The following is a 26621-nucleotide window of genomic DNA, read 5'->3' on the forward strand; positions in this document are numbered from 1 at the left end:
TGAAGTCCCTGTAAAGGCAGAGTGGTGAGGGAAGGAGAGGAGGATTGTTCCCAGTGGTTAGAAAATCAGATCCATAGAGAAAGAGAGTATCCAAGACAGTCTCAGTGTGGGTTCAGGTGCAGAACGGAGAGGAGATCTATACATCCAACAGGAAAAACCAGCGACCACCTGCTGCTATTAAAAAGAAAGAGAGACTTAGGGAGACTCAGAAATATATTGTTTATGGGTCTATTGACTAATATTTCACTGTAAGTGTGAGTTAATAGCATACAATTGGTGATGCACAGGTTATGAAAGGGACAAAAACACAGTTCTGATTTTATAGACATGTGCTGCCCCCTTTTGGACAAATACTGAACTTCACATTTGAGATTTAGAGGCTAAAGTGCCTCTGAACATTTTCCTGGGGACCCTAAGGGCTCCGAGACACCAATAGCGTTTGATGGCCAAGAGTACTTAGCACGTCTGAAGGTAATTTGACAAACGAGTGTGAACCGATTTTACATGTAGAATCGCATGAACAATGTCGGTCGGCAGTTAGACATCTACAGCCCGTGCTGCATAAAACACAGCGTGCTGAACGATTGGCCGACGAATGCTAGATCCACATTCAGTGAGATGTGTGCGAGACTTTAATGCTCTTTAATATTTAAATCTCTTGTATTTGTTTCTAGAATAGAGTGAATGCTTTGGTCCTGACATGGCTATTGACACCAACGCAGATGTCAGGGAGGCCTTTGGCTTTCTCTGTGAAACTCAAGCTGGTCCAGGCCTGAATTAAAGCCTTTGATACTTCATTCATTAATGGCTGGTTTCCTGACTGTCATTCATTTTTTCAAAGGCCAACAGCACCAGAGTGGGTCAACACCAGAGTCCAACATCAATTAGACCAATATGATTAATTCATGCTAAACGCATGACATAAAGAGAGTTGGCCACACAGCTGGGCACAAGGTTCTACCACAGTCATTTCTTCTAAGATGTGATTTGGATGAATCAAGCGTTCAACAGGTGTATTGTTTCAATCTGGCTGCTGAAAATTGAGCTGTGTTGGAAGTAGGACTTTGGAAACTTGGAAAGGTTATTGGAGCCTATCAGAGAGAAGTGAACTACTAAGCTTTCTGGAGCAATCGCTAAGCACATCCACCTGTTTGACCCCACTAAGTGTTAAGTTAATGTTTTATGTATCCCTATATTTCTGTTATTACAGTGCTATCACTCTGTTATTAGTACGCCTGGGCAGTCGTCTGACTGGAGATGGACCTGTCCTGAGTATGATGGCGACTATGTACTGTGGTAATACGGTGAAGCAATCGTTGTTCAACTGGAGCCTTGTTGTTGTGTCATTTTGAGTTAACATTGGTAGCAGAGGATGGTTAATAACTACAATGTGCCACCACACTTCGACGAGAAGAGGTCGTATGAAAGTTGGAAAAATTTCCTTGGAATCTTGACATGGGCTACTAATCTGGATGAGATAAAGCACTCGCGGTGGTATTATCGTCTGAGGGAAGAGCGAGAGATACAGGAAATATCCCTGGAGGATTTGAAGAAGGATGACGGTATGGGAACTTTCATCAGAACACTGGATTATGTGTTTCTTAAAGAAGATAAAGACCTACGAGGCATATTCAAACTTTGACAGTGTTACTCGAGATATTTCGGTTGCAATGACGGACTACATAATTGATTTTGAACAGAGGTACAACAGTATGCGCAAGTACAAGACAGATTTTTGGTGAAAAGACGTCAGTCGGGCCAATAACATGGAATGCAAGTGAGTGACGCAGCATATTTCACTGAGCAGCAGAGAAAAGGTGCCAACAGGTCACGTTCTCAATACAACCAGACGAGGGCGCCATTGCCCGGCACAAATCCACTGGACAGGTATGGAAGGAGATCAAAAAGTCAAAATGTTAGATTTCTGGTTCCAACCGCCTTGTCTTTGTGAGACGCAGAGTAGGTGAAAGGATTATCTCTGCATGTGTGGTTCCCACCGTGAAGCATGGAGGAGGAGGTGTGATGGTGTGGGGGTGCTTTGCTGGTGACACTGTAGAATTCAAGGCACACTTGAAGTTCACCCTCTCGGCAGTGGCCCGCAGACGCTTCTCCAGCTTGGGAAGCTCGCAGTGCAAGTCAGCGTTATCACGCACCAACTGGAGAGAAGAGACAGGGGGGATATGAAGTTCTGTTATGTGTGTGTTTTTAAGTTTCAAGTTTTATTGTCACGTGCGCAGGTACAGTGAAATGCCTTTCTTGCCAGCTCTTTCCAAACAATGCAGTAATCAATATCAGAAGTACTATAAAATCAAACAGAACATAAACACACGAGAACTAGAAATAAGAAAAACATTTACCATATTTCCAACGTGCATGGATACTGGAGTGATAGAGGTAGATATGTATAGGGGTAAGGGGACTAGGCATCAGGATATATGATAAACAGGGTAGCAGCAGCATATATGAGGTTTGAATGTGAGTGTGTATGCTTGTGGTTATAGTATGTATGAATGTGTGTACATGTGTGTGTGTGTGTGTGTGTGTGTGTGTGTGTGTGTATGTGTGTATGTGTGTGTGTGTGTGTCGTACCTGTTTGTGGACCTTGGTGAGCTGCTCCAGGTTGTTCTCCAGGAAGGTGATCCTCTTTCTCTGAGCCAGACGGCCCCCAGCCTCATCATTATCCATCTCTGCACTCTGATTGGACAGAAACAGGGAAGTGACTTCACACAACTTACTTACAGCCTCATCATTATCCATCTCTGCACTCTGATTGGACAGAAACAGGGAAGTGACTTCACACAACTTACTTACAGCCTCATCATTATCCATCTCTGCACTCTGACTGGACAGAAACAGGGAAGTCACACAACATACTTCCTAAGTGAATTCCTTGCATAACATAGTTTATGAACAAACACCATCCAAACACTTGCTTCACACAACTTACACATGAATAAATGTCAACATTCCCACATATGGGACTTTAGTGTGAGAACAGACATATTAAGTTATTTCCTAAAGGAAACAGCTCAACACAAATCAGTAACAGCAAATGCCGTGTCATCAAATACAGCCTGGGGCGCTTTACACTGTGAGACCAGAGTGATGTCACCTTTCTCAGCAGGGAGGGACACACCACAACTGCTGACATTTACAATACATGTCTGAAAAAGTAGTTTCTAAAGTCTACTTGTTTTGTGGTTTGCCTTCCTCTTCTGGTCTTAGATAGTGATGACACTGAACCAAACAACAGCCTGTTAGTTGTCAGCTGGTTTTAGATAGTGTTGACACTGAACCAAACAACAGCCTGTTAGTTGTCAGCTGTTTTTAGATAGTGATGACACTGAACCAAACAACAGCCTGTTAGTTGTGAGCTGGTTTTAGATAGTGATGACACTGAACCAAACAACAGCCTGTTAGTTGTCAGCTGTTTTTAGATAGTGATGACACTGAACCAAACAACAGCCTGTTAGTTGTCAGCTGGTTTTAGATAGTGATGACACTGAACCAAACAACAGCCTGTTAGTTGTCAGCTGGTTTTAGATAGTGATGACACTGAACCAAACAACAGCCTGTTAGTTGTCAGCTGGTTTTAGATAGTGATGACACTGAACCAAACAACAGCCTGTTAGTTGTCAGCTGGTTTTAGATAGTGATGACACTGAACCAAACAACAGCCTGTTAGTTGTCAGCTGGTTTTAGATAGTGATGACACTGAACCAAACAACAGCCTGTTAGTTGTCAGCTGGTTTTAGATAGTGATGACACTGAACCAAACAACAGCCTGTTAGTTGTCAGCTGGTTTTAGATAGTGATGACACTGAACCAAACAACAGCCTGTTAGTTGTCAGCTGGTTTTAGATAGTGATGACACTGAACCAAACAACAGCCTGTTAGTTGTCAGCTGGTTTTAGATAGTGATGACACTGAACCAAACAACAGCCAGCCTGTTTTTAGTTGTCAGCTGGTTTTAGATAGTGATGACACTGAACCAAACAACAGCCTGTTAGTTGTCAGCTGGTTTTAGATAGTGATGACACTGAACCAAACAACAGCCTGTTAGTTGTCAGCTGGTTTTAGATAGTGATGACACTGAACCAAACAACAGCCTGTTAGTTGTCAGCTGGTTTTAGATAGTGATGACACTGAACCAAACAACAGCCTGTTAGTTGTCAGCTGGTTTTAGATAGTGATGACACTGAACCAAACAACAGCCTGTTAGTTGTCAGCTGGTTTTAGATAGTGATGACACTGAACCAAACAACAGCCTGTTAGTTGTCAGCTGGTTTTAGATAGTGACACTGACAGCCTGTTAACTGGTTTTAGATAGTGATGACAAACAAACAGCCTGTTAGTTGTCAGCTGGTTTTAGATAGTGATGACACTGAACCAAACAACAGCCTGTTAGTTGTCAGCTGTTTTTAGATAGTGATGACACTGAACCAAACAACAGCCTGTTAGTTGTCAGCTGGTTTTAGATAGTGATGACACTGAACCAAACAACAGCCTGTTAGTTGTCAGCTGGTTTTAGATAGTGATGACACTGAACCAAACAACAGCCTGTTAGTTGTCAGCTGGTTTTAGATAGTGATGACACTGAACCAAACAACAGCCTGTTAGTTGTCAGCTGGTTTTAGATAGTGATGACACTGAACCAAACAACAGCCTGTTAGTTGTCAGCTGGTTTTAGATAGTGATGACACTGAACCAAACAACAGCCTGTTAGTTGTCAGCTGGTTTTAGATAGTGATGACACTGAACCAAACAACAGCCTGTTAGTTGTCAGCTGGTTTTAGATAGTGATGACACTGAACCAAACAACAGCCTGTTAGTTGTCAGCTGGTTTTAGATAGTGATGACACTGAACCAAACAACAGCCTGTTAGTTGTCAGCTGGTTTTAGATAGTGATGACACTGAACCAAACAACAGCCTGTTAGTTGTCAGCTGGTTTTTAGATAGTGATGACACTGAACCAAACAACAGCCTGTTAGTTGTCAGCTGGTTTTAGATAGTGATGACACTGAACCAAACAACAGCCTGTTAGTTGTCAGCTGGTTTTAGATAGTGATGACACTGAACCAAACAACAGCCTGTTAGTTGTCAGCTGGTTTTAGATAGTGATGACACTGAACCAAACAACAGCCTGTTAGTTGTCAGCTGGTTTTAGATAGTGATGACACTGAACCAAACAACAGCCTGTTAGTTGTCAGCTGGTTTTAGATAGTGATGACACTGAACCAAACAACAGCCTGTTAGTTGTCAGCTGGTTTTAGATAGTGATGACACTGAACCAAACAACAGCCTGTTAGTTGTCAGCTGGTTTTAGATAGTGATGACACTGAACCAAACAACAGCCTGTTAGTTGTCAGCTGAACCAAACAACAGCCTGTTAGTTGTCAGCTGGTTTTAGATAGTGATGACACCAAACAACAGCCTGGTTTTTAGATAGTGATGACACTGAACCAAACAACAGCCTGTTAGTTGTCAGCTGGTTTTAGATAGTGTGACACTGAACCAAACAACAGCCTGTTAGTTGTCAATCAGTTTTAGATATGACACTGAACCAAACAACAGCCTGTTAGTTGTCAGCTGGTTTTAGATAGTGATGACACTGAACCAAACAACAGCCTGTTAGTTGTCAGCTGGTTTTAGATAGTGATGACACTGAACCAAACAACAGCCTGTTAGTTGTCAGCTGGTTTTAGATAGTGATGACACTGAACCAAACAACAGCCTGTTAGTTGTCAGCTGGTTTTAGATAGTGATGACACTGAACCAAACAACAGCCTGTTAGTTGTCAGCTGGTTTTAGATAGTGATGACACTGAACCAAACAACAGCCTGTTAGTTGTCAGCTGGTTTTAGATAGTGATGACACTGAACCAAACAAACCTGTTAGTTGTCAGCTGGTTTTAGATAGTGATGACACTGAAAACAGCCTGTTAGTTGTCAGCTGGTTTTAGATAGTGATGACACTGAACCAAACAGCCTGTTAGTTGTCAGCTGGTTTTAGATAGTGATGACACTGAACCAAACAACAGCCTGTTAGTTGTCAGCTGGTTTTAGATAGTGATGACACTGAACCAAACAACAGCCTGTTAGTTGTCAGCTGGTTTTAGATAGTGATGACACTGAACCAAACAACAGCCTGTTAGTTGTCAGCTGGTTTTAGATAGTGATGACACTGAACCAAACAGCCTGTTAGTTGTCAGCATAGACGCTGGATGATATAAGGCATACAGCATGCCCACAAATGGGTGAATATGTAGAGTGGAAACATTGCAGCTGAGATTTACGGAGATTTCTCCCCCAAATAGCCTGTCCTTCCTGCTCTTGGATGAAGAGCTTGCGCAGGTTGTGCAGGAGTCTGAAGCTCCTTGGCCTGGAGGAAGGGACAAATCTCTCATCGTCAATGAGTTCAACATCAATCAACACCTGAGATGTATTTAGAAAAAAAAGCCAGCACAAGTAATAGTCAGATGGACTACATTATGTTAACTCCACTCAGCACAGTGTCTTCTAGACCCTTCAGAACCTCCTTGGCCTGCTCTCCACTTCTCATTCACGAAGCTACAACAGAGACACGCATAGGACTGATGGGGTTCTGACCATGTTATGACCATGCTACGGCCCATCTATACAGTCTAAGCCTGGGGGTTGGAGGGAGGGGTGTGGTTTTACTAAGTTGACATATGGAATTGTTTTAATAAGGTCACCAAGGACCATTTAGCTATTGGATGTTGAATTTTAAGACCCCCTTGAAGTATAAAAAAAAATGGTTTGATGAAACATTGAATTTGGCCTTACTGCTATTAGCCCATACAAATGCATTGAATAACAGATTCACTACAGTCCCCCCACAAAAATCTAAAGGAAGTTTGTCCTGAAGTGTCTGTTCTATATCTGGGAGCCATAAAACTCTAGTGGGTTGTGACCATGTTATGATTATGCTATGACCATGTCTGAGGAGAACCAAACAGAGCTGTGGTAGATACTGTAATAAATAGACTTCCACACGCTTCTGCTGCTGCTCAGCCTTCAGTTTGTCATAGTCTGACTGCAGCTTCCTCTGTTCCAGCTGAAGGCCCCTGGTTCAGACTAGAGGAGAGCAGATGGGTTGTATACAGTAGAGTACAAATCAATGGTATACTGTACATGCTGTAATTATCTCCTGGGACTGTCTTCACTACCTGAAATGGGACTTGAAAAAGACCTGCAAATGAAACAAATAAAATCTCTTATTCCTTGAGCTCCTCCAAGACCCTCTGCTTGTGGTCGATCTCATCTCTCAGACAGGTCAGCTGCTTCTGATGGACCTCTCTATGGTTCTCCATCTGTTCCTCTAGGGTCTTCTATAGGGTGCAGAAGGGAACACAGGGTCAAGGGTCAAGTTGAATTGATTTACCTTTCACAGGAATTTGAAGAGTGGGGGGGGAAAAAAGAAAGGGGGATAAATGGGGAGGGATGGGAGGAGGGGAGCGAGGGAGGATGAGAGAGAGGGAGGATGAGAGCGAGGGAGGAGGGGAGCGAGGGAGGAGGGGAGCGAGGGAGGAGGGGAGCAAGGGAAGGGGAGGAGGGGAGCGAGGGAGGAGGGGGAGCGAGGGAGGATGAGAGAGAGGGAGGAGGGGGAGCGAGGGAGGAGGGGAGCAAGGGAGGAGGGGAGCGAGGGAGGAGGGGAGCGAGGGGGAGGATGAGAGAGAGGGAGGAGGGGAGCGAGGGAGGAGGGGAGCGAGGGAGGATGAGAGAGAGGGAGGAGGGGAGCGAGGGAGGAGGGGAGCGAGGGAGGATGAGAGAGGGAGAGATCTTTACCTTCATCTCTATTGCATCCTGCAGTTTGGTCAGGTGCTCCTTCTGTTTATCCATCACATGCACCTCCTTCATTTTGTCTGTGGAGACAAAGCAAGCCACATTGTTTCAAGTGACGTAATGATTGATGACAGGCTTGTTTGTGTTTGGGGGTCTCTGCGTTTCTCGGCCTGTGTGTGTGGAGCCTGAACCTCCTCCACGAGGGAGTCCTAGGTCTCCTCTAACGGTCTCTTCTTCTGCTCTACGTTCTGCATGGAGTCTGTCAGAGACGTGATCTTAGCCTGGCGCTGCATGGAGTACCCCATCAGACAGAGACAGGGTTAACAGCTGAGGAAAAGAATGCCGACACTGTCTCACTTTCCAACCAAGCTGCATGAACACAATAGTCTACTGAATAAAGGAAAATATTCCATACTCTTTTTTCAAGATATCGAAATGGATGTTAAATCCACTTCCTGGTTACCTGGGCAATGAGTAACTGACAGGAGGCCAGCTCCTTCTCATTGGCCTGCATCCTGCGGGAAGTGTCGGCCAGCGAGCTCTCCAGCTGCGGTTCACCAGAGACTTGACCTCTGACTTCATCTTACTGATGTAGAGACGAGCCATGGTGAACTCCTCCTCGATGATCTCATTCATCAGAGAGCAGAGAGATCAGGACTGAGTGTGTGTGTGTGTGTGTGATTACCTGTAACAAACAGTTTATGTCTGTCTATATAACAGTGTATATATGTGTGTATGATTCTAATTGCGTAATTGTTTAATTGTGTGTCCTTACAGCCTTGAGGTCACTGGTGCAGATGATGCGTCCTATCTCACTGAGGTCTCGGAGCAGTAGACTGAGGATCTCTGCTGCTCTCTTCTTATGATAACTACTGAGCTCCTGTAGACTGGTCAGCTCCCTCTACCCCTGCCAGAGTGGTCTGAGACACAGACAACATTGACGGATTTAGGAGTGGACCTACAGAGTAGTTAGATTATGACCCCAGCCCTACCCTTTCCCCAAATCCTCTCAGCTGTACACAACAGCAATCTTTACTCCTACACATAACTTGTCGTATGTCCTCCTCACTGCGCCCTCCTCACCTGTCCAAAGCGACTTCCAAACCTTCCTGTACATCCAGCTTCTGGCTTCCTTACAGGAAGGTGAGATGAGTAAATAACACACACACACACACACAGACGAATAGATACAGGTGAATACACACAGGTGAATGAATACACACAGGTGAACACACACAGGTGAATGAATACATACAGGCAAACACACACAGGTGAATGAATACACACAGGTGAACACACACAGGTGAATGAATACACACAGGTGAACACACACAGGTGAATGAATACACACAGGTGAATGAATACACACAGGTGAATGAATACACACAGGTGAATACACACAGGTGAATGACACAGGTGAACACACACAGGTGAATGTGAATACACACAGGTGAACACACACAGGTGAATGAATACACACAGGTGAATGAATACACACAGGTGAATGAATACATACAGGTGAATGAATACACACAGGTGAATGAATACACACAGGTGAATGAATACACACAGGTGAATGAATACACACAGGTGAACACACACAGGTGAATGAATACACACAGGTGAATGAATACACACAGGTGAATGAATACACACAGGTGAATGAATACATACAGGTGAATGAATACACACAGGTGAATGAATACACACAGGTGAACACACACAGGTGAATGAATACACACAGGTGAAGGTGAATGAATACACACAGGTGAATACACACAGGTGAATACACACAGGTGAATGAATACACACAGGTGAATGAATACACACAGGTGAATGAATACACACAGGTGAATGAATACACACAGGTGAATGAATACACACAGGTGAATGAATACACACAGGTGAATACACACAGGTGAATACACACAGGTGAACACACACAGGTGAATGAATACACACAGGTGAACACACACAGGTGAATGAATACACACAGGTGAACACACACAGGTGAATGAATACACACAGGTGAATACACACAGGTGAACACACACAGGTGAATGAATACACACAGGTGAATGAATACACACAGGTGAATGAATACACACAGGTGAATACACACAGGTGAACACACACAGGTGAATGAATACACACAGGTGAACACACACAGGTGAATGAATACACACAGGTGAATACACACAGGTGAATACACACAGGTGAACACACACAGGTGAATGAATACACACAGGTGAATACACACAGGTGAATACACACAGGTGAATACACACAGGTGAATACACACAGGTGAATACACACAGGTGAATGAATACATACAGGTGAACACACACAGGTGAATACACACAGGTGAATGAATACACACAGGTGAATACACACAGGTGAATACACACAGGTGAACACACACAGGTGAATGAATACACACAGGTGAACACATACAGGCTGTCACGTTCTGACCTTTATTTCCTTTGTTTTGTATTTAGTTAGTATGGTCAGGGTGTGAGTTGGGTGGGCAGTCTATGTTTGTTTTTCTATGATTTGGGGATTTGTATGTTTCGGCCTGGTATGGTTCTCAATCAGAGGCAGGTGTCATTAGTTGTCTCTGATTGAGAATCATACTTAGGTAGCCTGGGTTTCACTGTTTGTTGGTGGGTGATTGTCTATGTTGATTGCTTGTGTCAGCACAGTTCTCATTAGCTTCACGGTCGTTATTTTGTTTATTGGTTTTGGTGTTTCAGTGTTCAGTGTTTTCTTTATTAAATATCAAGATGAACACAAACCATGCCGCATATTGGTCCTCCGATCCTTCTCGCCTCTCCTCTTCAGATGAAGAGGAAGAGGAGGAAGACCGTGACACAGGCGAACACATACAGGTGAACACACACGGGTAAATAAAACAAACACTAATCTCCCAGCAATGTGCTTAGACTCCCCAACATAACACCAGAATACCAGCATCTTATAGTCTCTGGCACAAGAACAGGTTTTAGAAACCCACATCTCAAAAAGAAAGCACTTTACAGGGTGGACAACATGCAGAACAGCTGAAAAGCCATGGTTTCTCTCAGCAGTTAGATCGTGCCCTGCTCCAGCTTTCAATACCTTGACTATTTGCCAACCGAGAGTAATAGATGTGTTACCATGGAAATGTTCTCATTCAAATCAATTTCTATACCTTATCAGGTAATCACTGCATTAAAAACCATTAAGGAATGGTAATCACTGCATTAAAAACCGTTAAGGAATGGTAATCACTGCATTAAACACCATTAAGGAATGGTAATCACTGCATTAAAAACCATTAAGGAATGGTAATCACTGCATTAAAAACCATTAAGGAATGGTAATCACTGCATTAAACACCATTAAGGAATGGTAATCACTGCATTAAAAACCATTAAGGAATGGTAATCACTGCATTAAACACCATTAAGGAATGGTAATCACTGCATTAAAAACATTAAGGAATGGTAATCACTGCATTAAAAACCATTAAGGAATGGTAATCACTGCATTAAAAACCATTAAGGAATGGTAATCACTGCATTAAAAAACATTTAGGAATGGTAATCACTGCATTAAAAACCATTAAGGAATGGTAATCACTGCATTAAAAAACTTTTCATCATCAATTTCTCTCAGCCAATCGTCAGTCATTTGGGAAAGGTATGCACTGCTTTAAAAAGCCATTAAGGAAAGAACACTTGTATCTGATATTACTCACAGAGTAGGCAGCTTACTGAGTGACTAATTCTACTACTACATCATGTTCATAGCTTTCACTTTGCCAGAAGAAACAAAGCTCTACCAGATGTATATCTACTGCAGATACAGTCTGACCACTAGATGGCAATAAACACAAACTAAAAGGTTTTGCGCTCTAAAAACATGGACAGTGCATTTGGAAAGTTTTCAGACCCCTTGACGTTTTACCACATTTTGTTAAGTTACAACCTTATTCTAAAATGTATTAAATATATTTTCCCCCTCATCAATCTACACAAAATACCCCATAATGACAAAGGAAAACTGTTTTTTAGATTTTTTGCAAATGTATTAAATGAAACTACTGAAATATCACATTTTCATAAGTATTCAGACCCTTTACTCAGTACTTTGTTGAAGCACCTTTGGCAGCGATTACAGCCTAGAGTCTTCTTGGGTATGACACTACAAACTTGGCACACCTGTATTTGGGGAGTTTCTCACATTATTCTCTGCAGATCCTCTCAAGCTCAGTCAGGTTGGATGGGGAGTGTCGCTGCACAGCTATTTTCAGGTCTCTCCAGAGATGTTCGATCGGGTCCAAGTCCGGGCTCTGCCTGGGCCATTCAAGGACATTCAGAGACTTGTCCAGAAGTGACTCCTGCATTGTTTTGGCTGTGTGCTTAGGGTTGTTGTCCTGTTGGAAGGTGAACCTTCGCCCCAGTCTGAGGTCCTGAGCGCTCTGGATCAGGTTTTCATCTCTCTGTACTTTGCTCCGTTCACCTTTCCCTCGATCCTGACTAGTCTCCCAGTCCCTGCCGCTGAAAAACATCCCCACAGCATGATGCTACCACCACCATGCTTCACCGTAGGGATGGTCCCATGTTTCCTCCAGACGTAACGCTTAGCATTCAGGCCAAATACTTCAATCTTGTTTTCATCAGAGCAGAGAATCTTGTTTCTCATGGTCTGAGAGTCCTTTAGGTGCCTTTTGGCAAACTTCAAGAGGGCTGTCATGTGCCTTTTATTGAGGAGTGGCTTCCGTCTGGCCACTCTACCATAAAGGCCTTATTGGTGGAGTGCTGCAGAGATGGTTGTTCTTCTGGAAGATTCTCCCATCTCCACAGATGAACTCTGGAGCTCTGTCAGAGTGACCATCGGGTTCTTGGTCACCTCCCTTGGTCATCTCCCCCGATTGCTCAGTTTGGCTGGTCGGCCAACTCTAGGAAGAGTCTTGGTGGTTTGAAACTTCTTCCATTTAAGAATGATGGAGGCCACGGTATTCTTGGGGACCTTCAATGCTGCAGAAATGTTTTGGTACCTTTCCCCAGATCTGTGCCACGACACAATCCTGTCTCAGAGCTCTACAGACAATTCCTTTGACTTCATGGCTTGGTTTTTGCTCTGACATGCACCGTCAACTGTGGGACAGCTGTGTGCCTTTCCAAATAATTTCCAATCAATTGAATTTACCACCGGTGGACTCCAAACAAGTTGTAGAAACATCACAAGGATGATCAATGGAAACAGGATGCACCTGAGCTCAATTTCGAGTCTCATATTAAAGGGTCTGAATACTTATGTATTTTTTATTTCTGAAAACCTGTTTTTGACTTTGTCATTATGGTGTATTGTATGTAGATTGATGAGGATTTTTTAGAATAAGGCTGTAAAGTAACAAAATGTGGGAAAAATTCAAGGGGTCTCAATACTTTCCGAAAGCCCTGTATGCCTTTGCTCAATGCCCTAATTACATGTAATGAAAACCTTGAATCTCATCAAGTTATACCATGTAGATGAAGGAGATGTGTTGTATAGGGTTGGATAAGCTGACCTCATCTAGATGAAGGAGATGTGTTCTATAGGGTTGGATAAGCTGACCTCATCTAGATGAAGGAGATGTGTTGTATAGGGTTGGATAAGCCCACCTCATCTTGATGAAGGAGATGTGTTGTATAGGGTTGGATAAGCCCACCTCATCTAGATGAAGGAGATGTGTTCTATAGGGTTGGATAAGCCCACCTCATCTTGATGAAGGAGATGTGTTGTATAGGGTTGGATAAGCCCACCTCATCTAGATGAAGGAGATGTGTTCTATAGGGTTGGATAAGCCACCTCATCTAGATGAAGGAGATGTGTTGTATAGGGTTGGATAAGCCCACCTCATCTAGATGAAGGAGATGTGTTGTATAGGGTTGGATAAGCTCACCTCATCTAGATGAAGGAGATGTGTTGTATAGGGTTGGATAAGCCCACCTCATCCCACCTCATCTAGATGAAGAGAGAGGGTTGATAAGTCATCTAGATGAAGGAGATGTGGTATAGGGTTGGATAAGCCCACCTCATCTAGATGAAGGAGACCTCATCATCTAGATGAAGGAGATGTGTTGTATAGGGTTGGATAAGCCCACCTCATCTAGATGAAGGAGATGTGTTGTATAGGGTTGGATAAGCCCACCTCATCTAGATGAAGGAGATGTGTTGTATAGGGTTGGATAAGCTCACCTCATCTAGATGAAGGAGATGTGTTGTATAGGGTTGGATAAGCCCACCTCATCCTCACCTCATCTAGATGAAGGAGATGTGTCATCTAGATGAAGGAGATGTGTTGTATAGGGTTGGATAAGCTCACCTCATCTAGATGAAGGAGATGTGTTGTATAGGGTTGGATAAGCTCACCTCATCTAGATGAAGGAGATGTGTTGTATAGGGTTGGATAAGCCTCATCACCTCATCTAGATGAAGGAGATGTGTTCTATAGGGTTGGATAAGCCCACCTCATCTAGATGAAGGAGATGTGTTCTATAGGGTTGGATAAGCCCACCTCATCTAGATGAAGGAGATGTGTTCATATAGGGTTGCCCACCTCATCTAGATGAAGGAGATGTGTTCTATAGGGTTGGATAAGCCCACCTCATCTAGATGAAGGAGATGTGTTGTATAGGGTTGGATAAGCCCACCTCATCTAGATGAAGGAGATGTGTTGTATAGGGTTGGATAAGCCCACCTCATCTAGATGAAGGAGATGTGTTCTATAGGGTTGGATAAGCTCACCTCATCTAGATGAAGGAGATGTGTTGTATAGGGTTGGATAAGCTCACCTCATCTAGATGAAGGAGATGTGTTGTATAGGGTTGGATAAGCCCACCTCATCTAGATGAAGGAGATGTGTTCTATAGGGTTGGATAAGCTCACCTCATCTAGATGAAGGAGATGTGTTGTATAGGGTTGGATACTGGCTGTGTTGGTTGATCTCATCATCCTGAGATAGGAGCGAAGAAGAAAAATATGTTTCAATACAAAAATGTTGCATTCATGTTTGGATTTACCAAGATTCTGTAATCTACTTTTTGGAGGGGCAGCTAGCTAATGCAGGGCTGTGGCTGTTACTGTGAGAAGGATTTGTGTTTACACCAATATGTTCATTTTCCCAACAGTTAATTGGTTAGACCATTATGACCTAGGGCAAACAAACCTAATAATCCCTCATTAAGTTAATGGTTGGGTGATTAAAACAGATTTAACATAATTCCACAGAATTATGCATGTATGCTATTGTATAGTATTTGCATATGATTAAATACATTAACTGTGGTTAATTATATCTATAAAACATCAACCGGAGACGGAGGGAGGGAAGGTTGAGACGGAGGGAGGGAGGGTTGAGATGGAGGGAGGGGAGAAGAAGGGAGGGAGGGTTGAGACGGAGGAAGGGTTGAGATGGAGGGAGGGGGAGAAGGAGGAGGGAGGGAGGGTTGAGACGGAGGGAGGGAGGGAGGGGGAGGGTGGGCGGGTTGAGCTGGAGGGAGGGTTGAGATGGAGGGAGGGGAGGGAGGGTTGAGATGGAGGGAGGGGGAGGGAGGGCTGAGACGGAGAGAGGGGGAGAAGAAGGGAGGGAGGGTTGAGAGGGAGGGAGGGAGGGGGAGGGTTGAGCTGGAGGGAGGGTTGAGATGGAGGGAGGGGGAGGGAGGGAGGGTTGAGATGGAGGGAGGGGGAGGGAGGGCTGAAACGGAGAGAGGGGGAGAAGAAGGGAGGGAGGGTTGAGACGGATGGAGGGAGGGGGAGAAGGAGGGAGGGAGGGCTGAGACGGAGAGAGGGAGGGTTGAGACGGAGGGAGGCTTGAGATGGAGGGAGGGGGAGGGAGGGTTGAGATGGAGGGAGGGGGAGAAGGAGGGAGGGAGGGTTGAGATGGAGGGAGGGGGAGGGAGGGAGGGGGAGAAGGAGGGAGGGAGGGTTGAGACGGAGGGAGGGGGAGGGTTGAGACGGAGGGAGAGGGAGGGAGGGAGGGTTGAGACGGAGGGAGGGGGAGGGAGGGAGGGAGGGAGGGGGAGAAGGAGGGAGGGAGGGTTGAGCTGGAGGGAGGGTTGAGATGGAGGGAGGGGGAGGGAGGGAGGGAGGGAGAAGGAGGGAGGGAGGGTTGAGACAGAGGGAGGGTTGAGATGGAGGGGGAGGGAGGGAGGGAGGGGGGAGAAGGAGGGAGGGAGGGTTGAGACGGAGGGAGGGTTGAGATGGAGGGAGGGGGAGGGAGGGAGGGGGAGAAGGAGGGAGGGTTGAGACGGAGGGAGGGAGGGTTGAGATGGAGGGAGGGGGAGGGAGGGAGGGGGAGAAGGAGGGAAGGTTGAGACGGAGGGAGGGGGAGGGAGGGTTGAGACGGAGGGAGGGGGAGAAGGAGGGAGGGAGGGTTGAGACGGAGGAAGGGTTGAGATGGAGGGAGGGGGAGAAGGAGGGAGGGTTGAGACGGAGGGAGGGATGGATGGAGTGGGGGAGGAGAGACGGGGGGAGGAATGGAATGACAGAGGCGGGAGGGAGACAGGAGGGAGGAAGGGGGAGAGAAGGAAGAGAAGGGGGAGGGAGGAGAGAGGAACGGAGGGGGCAGCAGTGGTTAGAGTGATGGACCTCAACCAAACATGTAAGTTGTGGGTTATGGAGAGGGACAGCAGGGACAGCACTGACAGATTTTAGCTCACTAAATATGCCTACACATCCTTATCACATTCATCAAGTGAGTGTGTGAGAAAATGCACCTAATAAACTGTACAGAAGCCTAGTTAAGAGGAGAATAATATCCGCCATCTGTGTCTACGATCCTTCCATTCCGTCTTTTATGATTTGTTAGTTGTATTGAAAAGCACTATACAAATAAAGTTATTATAAATACAACACATCCTAGCACAAACCACTAACATTTCTACAGGATCCTGGGATATATTGGGACATGATTAAAGTGACAGGTGATGAGGCAACTTCTTAGGGATTGGTGTTCCGTCAACAGGACAGTTGTAAATCATGCAGCGCGTTGTCAAGATCACAGATTTTAGAGTAACAACAAATGTCGGTACATATAAGTGTCTTATATCGGCTGAAAGCTTAAATTCTTGTTAATATAACTGCACTGTCCAATTTACAGTAGCTATTACTGCGAAAAGAATGACATGTTATTGTTTGAGGAGAGCTCCTAACAACAAAACACTTTTTTCAACGCGATAGGTTTGATAAATTCACCTCTGAAGGTGAAATGTGTACTTACATTCTGAAATATTGCACTGATTTATCATCCAAAGGATCCCAGAGATAACATTAAGTGTAATTGTGTTAGATAAAATCATTTTTCATATCCTAAAAAGGTCCATATAGGATGCACGATCGATTTTGTATTTCCACTCGTTCAATTTGCAAAGTAAGGAATCTGTCAAAAATCGCACCCTAAATGTTGTTTGAACGAGTCAAATCACATCTCTATTCCTCAGAGATCCTAGAAGGTAACAAGACTTCACTATTTCATTAGGGGTGTAGTATATCCTATAGTACACCATATTTGGTCAGAGAGCGACGCCTTCATGGCACGCAGATGACGCAGGTGGCCATCACTTGAAGGACTGTATTTTTGTCAAATAAGCACCAATCGGGGTCAAACAAAACTAGCTAAACAAACCCCGCCTCGGTCACAAAATGTAGGTGCGAACCTTTTGCGACAGCATGCCTTTTCCTTTTGGACACAACGTATAATATTCAGAGTTATGAAGTTATGAAAACTGGTTGTTTTGCAAATGTTGAACTTATAATTTGGCTACTAATACTTGGAAAGCTAAATCAAAGTCCAAGTATACAGATTTGACGATATTCTTGCAGAAAAAGGAAATATGAATGCTTTGGCTTTGTCTGTAGCTGTAGCGGTGTCTGTAGATGTGACTGTAGCTGTAGCCGTGTCTGTAGATGTGACTGTAGCTGTAGCTGTGTCTGTGTCTGTAGCTGCGGTGGTGTCTGTAGCTGTGCCCTTGTCTGTGGCTGTCTATGTACCTGTGTCTGTCTTTGTAGCTGTGCCTGTGTATGTAGCTGTGTCTGTCGTTGGGCCGATGTCTGTAGCTGTGTCAGTAGCTGTGTCTGTAGCTGTGCCGTTGTCTGTAGCAGTTTCTGTGTCTGTAGCTGTGTCTAATCTACAATGCAGTGTCTGAATGTGTTATCTTAGCAGAGCTCACTCAGAGAGAGAGTGCGAAAATACACTTTCAGTCAGAAATGATGGGTAACTGTGGCAACAGTCCGTCCATCTGCACCATCAGCTAATGCAGTATGCTCTGGTGGATGACACAGCTAGAATGTTATGTGGCATTCCATCTCTCTCCACACTCCCTCCCTTTTGGTTCCAGGTCGAACCCTTTTGAGTTAAATGTAGAACCAAAAAAGGGTTATCCTATGGGGACAGCCAAATAACCCTTTTGAGTTAAATGTAGAACCAAAAAGGGTTGTCCTATGGGGACAGCCAAATAACCCTTTTGGAACTGTTTTTTTTTGTAAGAGTGTAGCCTCCACAATGGAGAACTCTGACCATAATGGTCTTCACATGTGGAAGGGGTAAATAGTATCCCCCGTTTGGGAGAATCAACAATCTGTTTGCATTATTATACATTATTTTGCAATGCAAATTGGAGATACACTATACAGTGCCTTGCGAAAGTATTTGGCCCCCTTGAACTTTGCGACCTTTTGCCACATTTCAGGCTTCAAACATAAAGATATAAAACTGTATTTTTTTGTGAAGAATCAACAACAAGTGGGACACAATCATGAAGTGGAACGACATTTATTGGATATTTCAAACTTTTTTAACAAATCAAAAACTGAAAAATTGGGCGTGCAAAATTATTCAGCCCCTTTACTTTCAGTGCAGCAAACTCTCTCCAGAAGTTCAGTGAGGATCTCTGAATGATCCAATGTTGACCTAAATGACTAATGATGATAAATACAATCCACCTGTGTGTAATCAAGTCTCCGTATAAATGCACCTGCACTGTGATAGTCTCAGAGGTCCGTTAAAAGCGCAGAGAGCATCATGAAGAACAAGGAACACACCAGGCAGGTCCGAGATACTGTTGTGAAGAAGTTTAAAGCCGGATTTGGATACAAAAAGATTTCCCAAGCTTTAAACATCCCAAGGAGCACTGTGCAAGCGATAATATTGAAATGGAAGGAGTATCAGACCACTGCAAATCTACCAAGACCTGGCTGTCCCTCTAAACTTTCAGCTCATACAAGGAGAAGACTGATCAGAGATGCAGCCAAGAGGCCCATGATCACTCTGGATGAACTGCAGAGATCTACAGCTGAGGTGGGAGACTCTGTCCATAGGACAACAATCAGTCGTATATTGCACAAATCTGGCCTTTATGGAAGAGTGGCAAGAAGAAAGCCATTTCTTAAAGATATCCATAAAAAGTGTTGTTTAAAGTTTGCCACAAGCCACCTGGGAGACGCACCAAACATGTGGAAGAAGGTGCTCTGGTCAGATGAAACCAAAATTGAACTTTTTGGCAACAATGCAAAACGTTATGTTTGGCGTAAAAGCAACACAGCTCATCACCCTGAACACACCATCCCCACTGTCAAAAATGGTGGTGGCAGCATCATGGTTTGGGCCTGCTTTTCTTCAGCAGGGACAGGGAAGATGGTTAAAATTGATGGGAAGATGGATGGAACCAAATACAGGACCATTCTGGAAGAAAACCTGATGGAGTCTGCAAAAGACCTGAGACTGGGACGGAGATTTGTCTTCCAACAAGACAATGATCCAAAACATAAAGCAAAATCTACAATGGAATGGTTCACAAATAAACATATCCAGGTGTTAGAATGGCCAAGTCAAAGTCCAGACCTGAATCCAATCGAGAATCTGTGGAAAGAACTGAAAACTGCTGTTCACAAATGCTCTCCATCCAACCTCACTGAGCTCGAGCTGTTTTGCAAGGAGGAATGGGAAAAAATTTCAGTCTCTCGATGTGCAAAACTGATAGAGACATACCCCAAGCGACTTACAGCTGTAATCGCAGCAAAAGGTGGCGCTACAAAGTATTAACTTAAGGGGGCTGAATAATTTTGCACGCCCAATTTTTCAGTTTTTGATTTGTTAAAAAAGTTTGAAATATCCAATAAATGTCGTTCCACTTCATGATTGTGTCCCACTTGTTGTTGATTCTTCACAAAAAAATACAGTTTTATATCTTTATGTTTGAAGCCTGAAATGTGGCAAAAGGTCGCAAAGTTCAAGGGGGGCGAATACTTTCGCAAGGCACTGTATATATAAAAGTATGTGGACAACCCTTCAAATGAGTGGATTCGGATGTTGCTGATAGGTGTATAAAATCGAGCACACAGCCATGCAATCTCCATAGACAAACATTGTCAGTAGAATGGCCTTACTGAATTATTTTTCTTTGAAGAGCTCAGTGACTTTCAACGTGGTACTGTCATCTTTCCAACAAATCAGTTTTCCAAATTTCTGCCCTGCTAGAGCTGCCCTGGTGAACTGTAAGCTCTGTTATTGTGAAGTGGAGACGTCTAGGAGCAGTGGGAACGCATTTCTGGAGGGATGATTCACGCTTCACAATCTGGCAGTCTGACGTACGAATCTGGGTTTGGCGGAAGCCAGGAGAACACTACCTGACCCAATGCATAGTGCCAACTGTAAAGTTTGGTGGAGGAGGAATAATGGTCTGGGGCTGTTTTACATAGTTCGGGTAAGGCCCCTTAGTTCCAGTGAAGGGAAATATTAACCCTACAGCATACAAGACATTCTAGATGATTCTGTGGCAACAGCTTCCAACTTTGTGGCAACAGTTTGGGGAAGGCCTTTCCTGTTTCAGCATGACAATGCCCCAGTCCACAAAGCAAGGTCCATACAGAAATGGTTTGTCGGTGTGGAAGCACTTGACTGGCTTGCAGAAAGCCCTGACCTCGACCCCATCGAACACGTTTGGGAGGAATTGGAACACCGACGGCGAGCCAGGACTAATCGCCCAACATCAGTGACCTCAATAATGCTCTTGTGACTGAATGGAAGCAAGTACCTGCAGCAATGTTCCAACATCAAGTGGAAGCCTTCCCAGAAGAGAGAAGGCTGTTATAGCAGGGGGGACCAGCTCCAAATGAATGCCCATGATTTTGGAATGAGATATTCGACCAGCAGGTGACCACATACTTTTGGTGATGTAGTGTATATGTTTCAATTATATCAACCTCAATATCAAAAATACAAAAGTACTGTATAAAAGGATGCAAGTATGCACAGCAGGTTGCTGGCTGACTAATGAGTACTGAGAGGAGGGCCGTGATCATGGCTACAAACTAAGCATCCAGAAAGTATATCTCATGATGAACATACTGTTGTTGAAAACACAACAAGACTAAATATGTCAGTTTGTTTGACAGAAAACCTCTATCCAGGTCAGAACAGAACTCAGCCCAAACTGAGATTGCCTGCTGCTTAAAATCCCAATATCAACCGACCTATTTATTCTCGCAAGGATTTAATTTGGGAAAAACAAAGCTTGCGAAGGGGGAATAATCAGTGAGTAAATGAGAAACAGAATGCGTGAACGGATGAGTGGTTTGGGAAAACATCTCCAGTCTCCATCCTACCGTATTAGTGAAGCCTATTCTACACTTGTTCAGTGGCCAGGATGAACAAAACCCCTCTGGGTCATCCACACATCTTCTATAGGACTTTCATTAAAACAATTTCATCAAATGATAACAAAGTTTCATCAGTAACAATGTTGGTTTATCTAGACACATCACCTACAACCCCATGACCTCTGACTGTCAGTGAAGACCTTAGTGTTCAAAGGACAGAAGGAGGTGGGAGATGGGTGGAAACAGTTTCTGATGCTCCCAGAGAAGGTTGTGCAGTAGAGTAAACTGGGTTCACAATATATTCAATTGGTTTGCGTAAATTATCATAATTTACTGTGTATGCCTTGCAGTCGATCCTCAACTTTAGTTTTTTTTCTCTCTCTCTCTCTCTCTCTCTCTCTCTCTCTCTCTCTCTCTCTCTCTCTCTCTCTCTCTCTCTCTCTCTCTCTCTCTCTCTCTCTCTCTCTCTCTCTCTCTCTCTCTCTCTCTCTCTCTCTCACTCTCTCTCTCTCTCTCTCTCTCTCTCTCTCTCTCTCTCTCACTCTCACTCTCTCTCACTCTCTCTCACTCACTCACTCACTCACTCACCTTTTCTCCAGCTTTTGAGCTCAGTCTCCAGTTTCTGGATCATGTATTTCAGGCCTTTGGTCTTCTCCTTCTCGTGCTTCTTCTTCCACTCCTCAGCTGTCAGCTCCTGGTTCACTGACACTGTGTTCTTAATGGTTTTAGCTCTGCAACATAGAGAGAGAGAGAGAGAGACAGGTTGGAATGGATGGACAGTCCATGGGTAAGGGAATTGCTTATGAAAGAGGCCATATAAAGTGAGGAAAAGGGGGATACCTCGTCAGTGGTACAACTGAACAAAACATCAATACAAAACTTTAAAATAAAATATATGTATATATATATATAAAATATACAAGGAAATCATTATTTGATTATGTAAAGCAGGGATCATCAACTAGATTCAGCCGTGATATCCAATCAGTAGTTACAGTCTTGTCCCATCCCTGAAACTCCCCTACGGACTCAGGAGAGGCAAAGGTCGAGAGCCGTGCCTCCTCCGAAACATGACCCTGCCAAGCCGCACTGCTTCTTGACACACTGCTCGCTTGACCCGGAAGTCAGCCGCACCAATGTGTTAGAGGAAACACCGTCCAGCTGGCAACCAAAGTCAGTAACAAGGAGTCGCTATGGCGCAATGGGACAAGGAAATCCCGGCCGGCTAAACCCTCCACTAACCTGGACGATGCTAGGCCAATTGTGCACTGCCTCATGGGTCTATCGGGCAAAGCCAGCGGTGACACAGCCTGGGATTGAACCCGGGGCTGTAGTGAAACCTCAAGCACAGCGATGCAGCGCCTTAGACAGCTTCGCAACTCAAGAGGCCCCCAGAACACAGAACATAAGTACAAATCATTTGTAGACTGCAAATTGACCGCAAGAAGCGTAAACAGATACAACATTTGACTAAAACAGAAGCAATTCAAAACATACATTTGTATATGATCTCTATTATTATTAGCATATTAGTATATATTATTAGTATATATTATTAGTATATTAGTGTATATTATTATATATTATTAGTATATTAGTATATATTATTAGTATATTAGTATATATTATTAGTATATTAGTATATATTATTAGTATATTAGTATATATTATTAGTATATATTATTAGTATATTAGTATATATTATTAGTATATTAGTATATATTATTAGTATATAGTATTAGTATATTAGGATATATTATTAGTATATTAGTATATATTATTAGTATATTAGTATATATTATTAGTATATTAGTATATATTCTTAGTATATTAGTATATATCATTAGTATATATTATTAGTATATTAGTATATATTATTAGTATATTAGTATATATTATTAGTATATTAGTATATATTATTAGTATATATTATTAGTATATTAGTATATATTATTAGTATATTAGTATATATTATTAGTATATTAGTATATATTATTGGTATATTAGTATATATTATTAGTATATTAGTATATATTATTAGTATATTAGTATATATTATTAGTATACGTGTCTCTATTATGCAATGGGAAGGAACACTTGGGAACAGATTACCAAAATTAAAATCACTTTGAGCTGATTTACTGGTATTTTTATAGTCTTTAATGTCCAACAATGAAAAAAAACATTATATACAGGGCCTTGCAGAAGTATTCATCCCCTTGGCGTTTTTCCTATTTTGTTGCATTACAACCTGTAATTTAAATCGATTTTTATTTGGATTTCATGTAATGGACAAAATAGTCCAAATTGGTGAAGTGAAATGAAAAAAATTACTTGTTTCAAATAATTAAAGCATTAAAAAAAAAAAACGATAAAGTGGTGCGTGAATATGTATTCACCCCCTTTGCTATGAAACCCCTAAATAAGATCTGGTACAACCAATTACCTTCAGAAGTCACATAATTAGTTAAATAAAGTCCACCTGTGTGCAATCTAAGTGGCACATGATCTGTCACATGATCTCAGTATATATACACCTGTTCTGAAAGGCCCCAGAGTCCGCAACACCACTAAGCAAGGGGCACCAGGAAGGCCAAGGAGCTTGCCAAACAGTACAGATTGGGGTTGGGTTATAAAAAAATATCCGAAACTTTGAACATCCCACGGAGCACCATTAAATCCATTATTAAAAAATGGAAAGAATATGGCACCACAACAAACCTGCCAAGAGAGGGCCGCACACCAAAACTCACAGATCAGGCAAGGAGGGCATTAATCAGAGAAGCAAAAAAGAGACCAACGATAACCCTGAAGGAGCTGCAAAGCTCCACAGCGGAGATTGGAGTATCTGTCCATAGGACCACTTTAAGCCGTACACTCCACAGAACGGTGCTTTACGGAAGAGTGTCCAGAAAAATTGGTGCTCACTGTATATATAAACTCAGCAAAAAATGAAACATCCTCTCACCGTCAACTGCGTTTATTTTCAGCAAACTTAACATGTGTGAATATTTGTATGAACATAACAAGATTCAACAACTGAGACATAAACTGAACAAGTTCCACAGACATGTGACTAACATAAATTGAATGTGTCCCTGTACAAGGGGGGGGGGTGTAAAAATCAAAAGTAACCGTCAGTATCTGGTGTGGCCACCAGCTGCAATAAGTACTGCAGTGCATCTCCTCCTCATGGACTGCACCAGATTTGCCAGTTCTCGCTGTGAGATGTTACCCCACTATTTCACCAAGGCACCTGCAAGTTCCCGGACACTTCTGGGTGGAACAGCCCTAGCCCTCACCCTCCGATCCAACAGGTCCTAGACGTGCTCAATGGGATTGAGGCTCTTCGCTGGCCATGGCAGAACACTGGCATTCCTGCCTTGCAGGAAATCACGCACAGAACGAGCAGTATGGCTGGTGGCATTGTCATGCTGGAGGGTCATTTCAGGATGAGCCTGCAGAAAGGGTACCACATGAGGGAGGAGGATGTCTTCCCTGTAAAGCACAGCGTTGAGATTGCCTGCAATGACAACAAGCTCAGTCCGATGATGCTGTGACACACCGCCCCAGACCATGACGGATCCTCCACTTCCAAATCGATCCCGCTCTAGAGTACAGGCCTTGGTGTAACGCTCATTCCTTCGACGATAAAAGCGAATCCGACCATCACCCCTGGTGAGACAAAACCGCGACTCGTCAGTGAAGAGCACTTTCTGCCAGCCCTGTCTGGTCCAGCGACGGTGGGTTTGTGCCCATAGGTGACGTTGTTGGCGGTGGTGTCTGGTGAGGACCTGCCTTACAATAGGCCTACAAGCCATCAGTCCAGCCTTTCTCAGCCTATTGCGGACAGTCTGAACACTGATGGAGGGATTGTGCGCTTCTGGTGTAACTCAGACAGTTGTTGTTGCCATCTTGTCATTAATTGTTTATGGTTCATTGAACAAGCATCGGAAACAGTGTTTAACCCCTTTACAATGAAGATCTGTGAAGTTATTTGGATTGTTATGAAGTATCTTTGAAAGACAGGGTCCTGAAAAAGGGATGTTTCTTTTTTTGCTGAGTTTATATACACTGAGTATACCAAACATTAGGAAAACCTTCCTAATATTGAAAACTCAAATCGCCTGGGAATGGACTCCACAAGGTGTCGAAGCGTTCCACAGGGATGCTGACCCATGTTGACTCCAATGCTTCCCACTGATGTGTGGAGTTGGCTTGATGTCTTTTGGGTGGTGGACCATTCTTGATACACACGGGAAACTGTTGAGCGTGAAAAACCCTGCGTTGTAGTTCTTGACATAAACCGGTGCACCTGGCACCTACTACCATACCCCGTTCAAAGGCACCTAAATCTTTTGTCTTGCCCCCTCTGAATGGCACACATACACAATCCATGTAACCATTTTCTCAAGGCTTAAAATTCCTTCCAGCTACACTGATTTAAGTGGATTTAACAAGTGACATCAATAAGGGATCATAGCTTTCACCTGGATTCACCTGTTCAGTCGATGTCATGGAAATAGCAGGTGTTCTTAATGTTTTGTATACTCAGTCTATATTTTTTATGGATCCCCATTAACTGCTGCCAAGGCAGTAGCTACCCTTCCTGGGGTCCAGAAACATTAAGGCAGATATATACAATCAAAAATATTACATGACATTACATAACACTTTTCACAACACATTGTGTGCCCTCAGGCCACTACTCTGCTACCACATATCTACAATACAACATCCATGTGTGTGTAGAGTACATGTGTATGTGTGTGTGTGTGTGTGTGTGTGGTGTGTATATCTTCACAGTCCCAGCTGTTCCAGGAGAGAGAGTGAGCAGGAGAGGCAGGGGGGAGAGAGAGAAAAGGAGAGGCAGGGGAGAGAGAGAGCAGGAGAGAGAGTGAGCAGGGGAGAGAGAGAGAAAGGAGAGAGAGTGAGCAGGGGAGAGGCAGGGGAGAGAGTGAGCAGGCAGGGGGAGAGGCAGGGGGAGAGAGAGAGCAGAGAGCAGAGAGAAGAGAGAGTGAGCAGGGGGAGAGAGAAAAGGAGAGGCAGGGGAGAGAGAGGAGAAAAGGAGAGGCAGGGGAGAGAGAGTGAGCAGGAGAGGCAGGGAGAGAGAGAGCAGGAGAGAGAGAGTGAGCAGGAGAGGCAGGGGAGAGAGAGAGCAGGAGAGAGAGAGTGAGCAGGGGAGAGAGAGA

The 26621-nt window shown here is 43.7% G+C and overlaps 1 pseudogene; it reads right to left on the reverse strand.

Moving 5' to 3' along the window:
- Positions 1-205: 205 nt before the first annotated feature.
- Positions 206-26621, reverse strand: part of LOC112224877 — a 42933-nt pseudogene continuing 16517 nt past the window's right edge.

Source organism: Oncorhynchus tshawytscha, linkage group LG26 (genome assembly GCF_018296145.1).
Source record: "Oncorhynchus tshawytscha isolate Ot180627B linkage group LG26, Otsh_v2.0, whole genome shotgun sequence".
NCBI classification, from domain to species: Eukaryota; Metazoa; Chordata; class Actinopteri; order Salmoniformes; family Salmonidae; genus Oncorhynchus; species Oncorhynchus tshawytscha.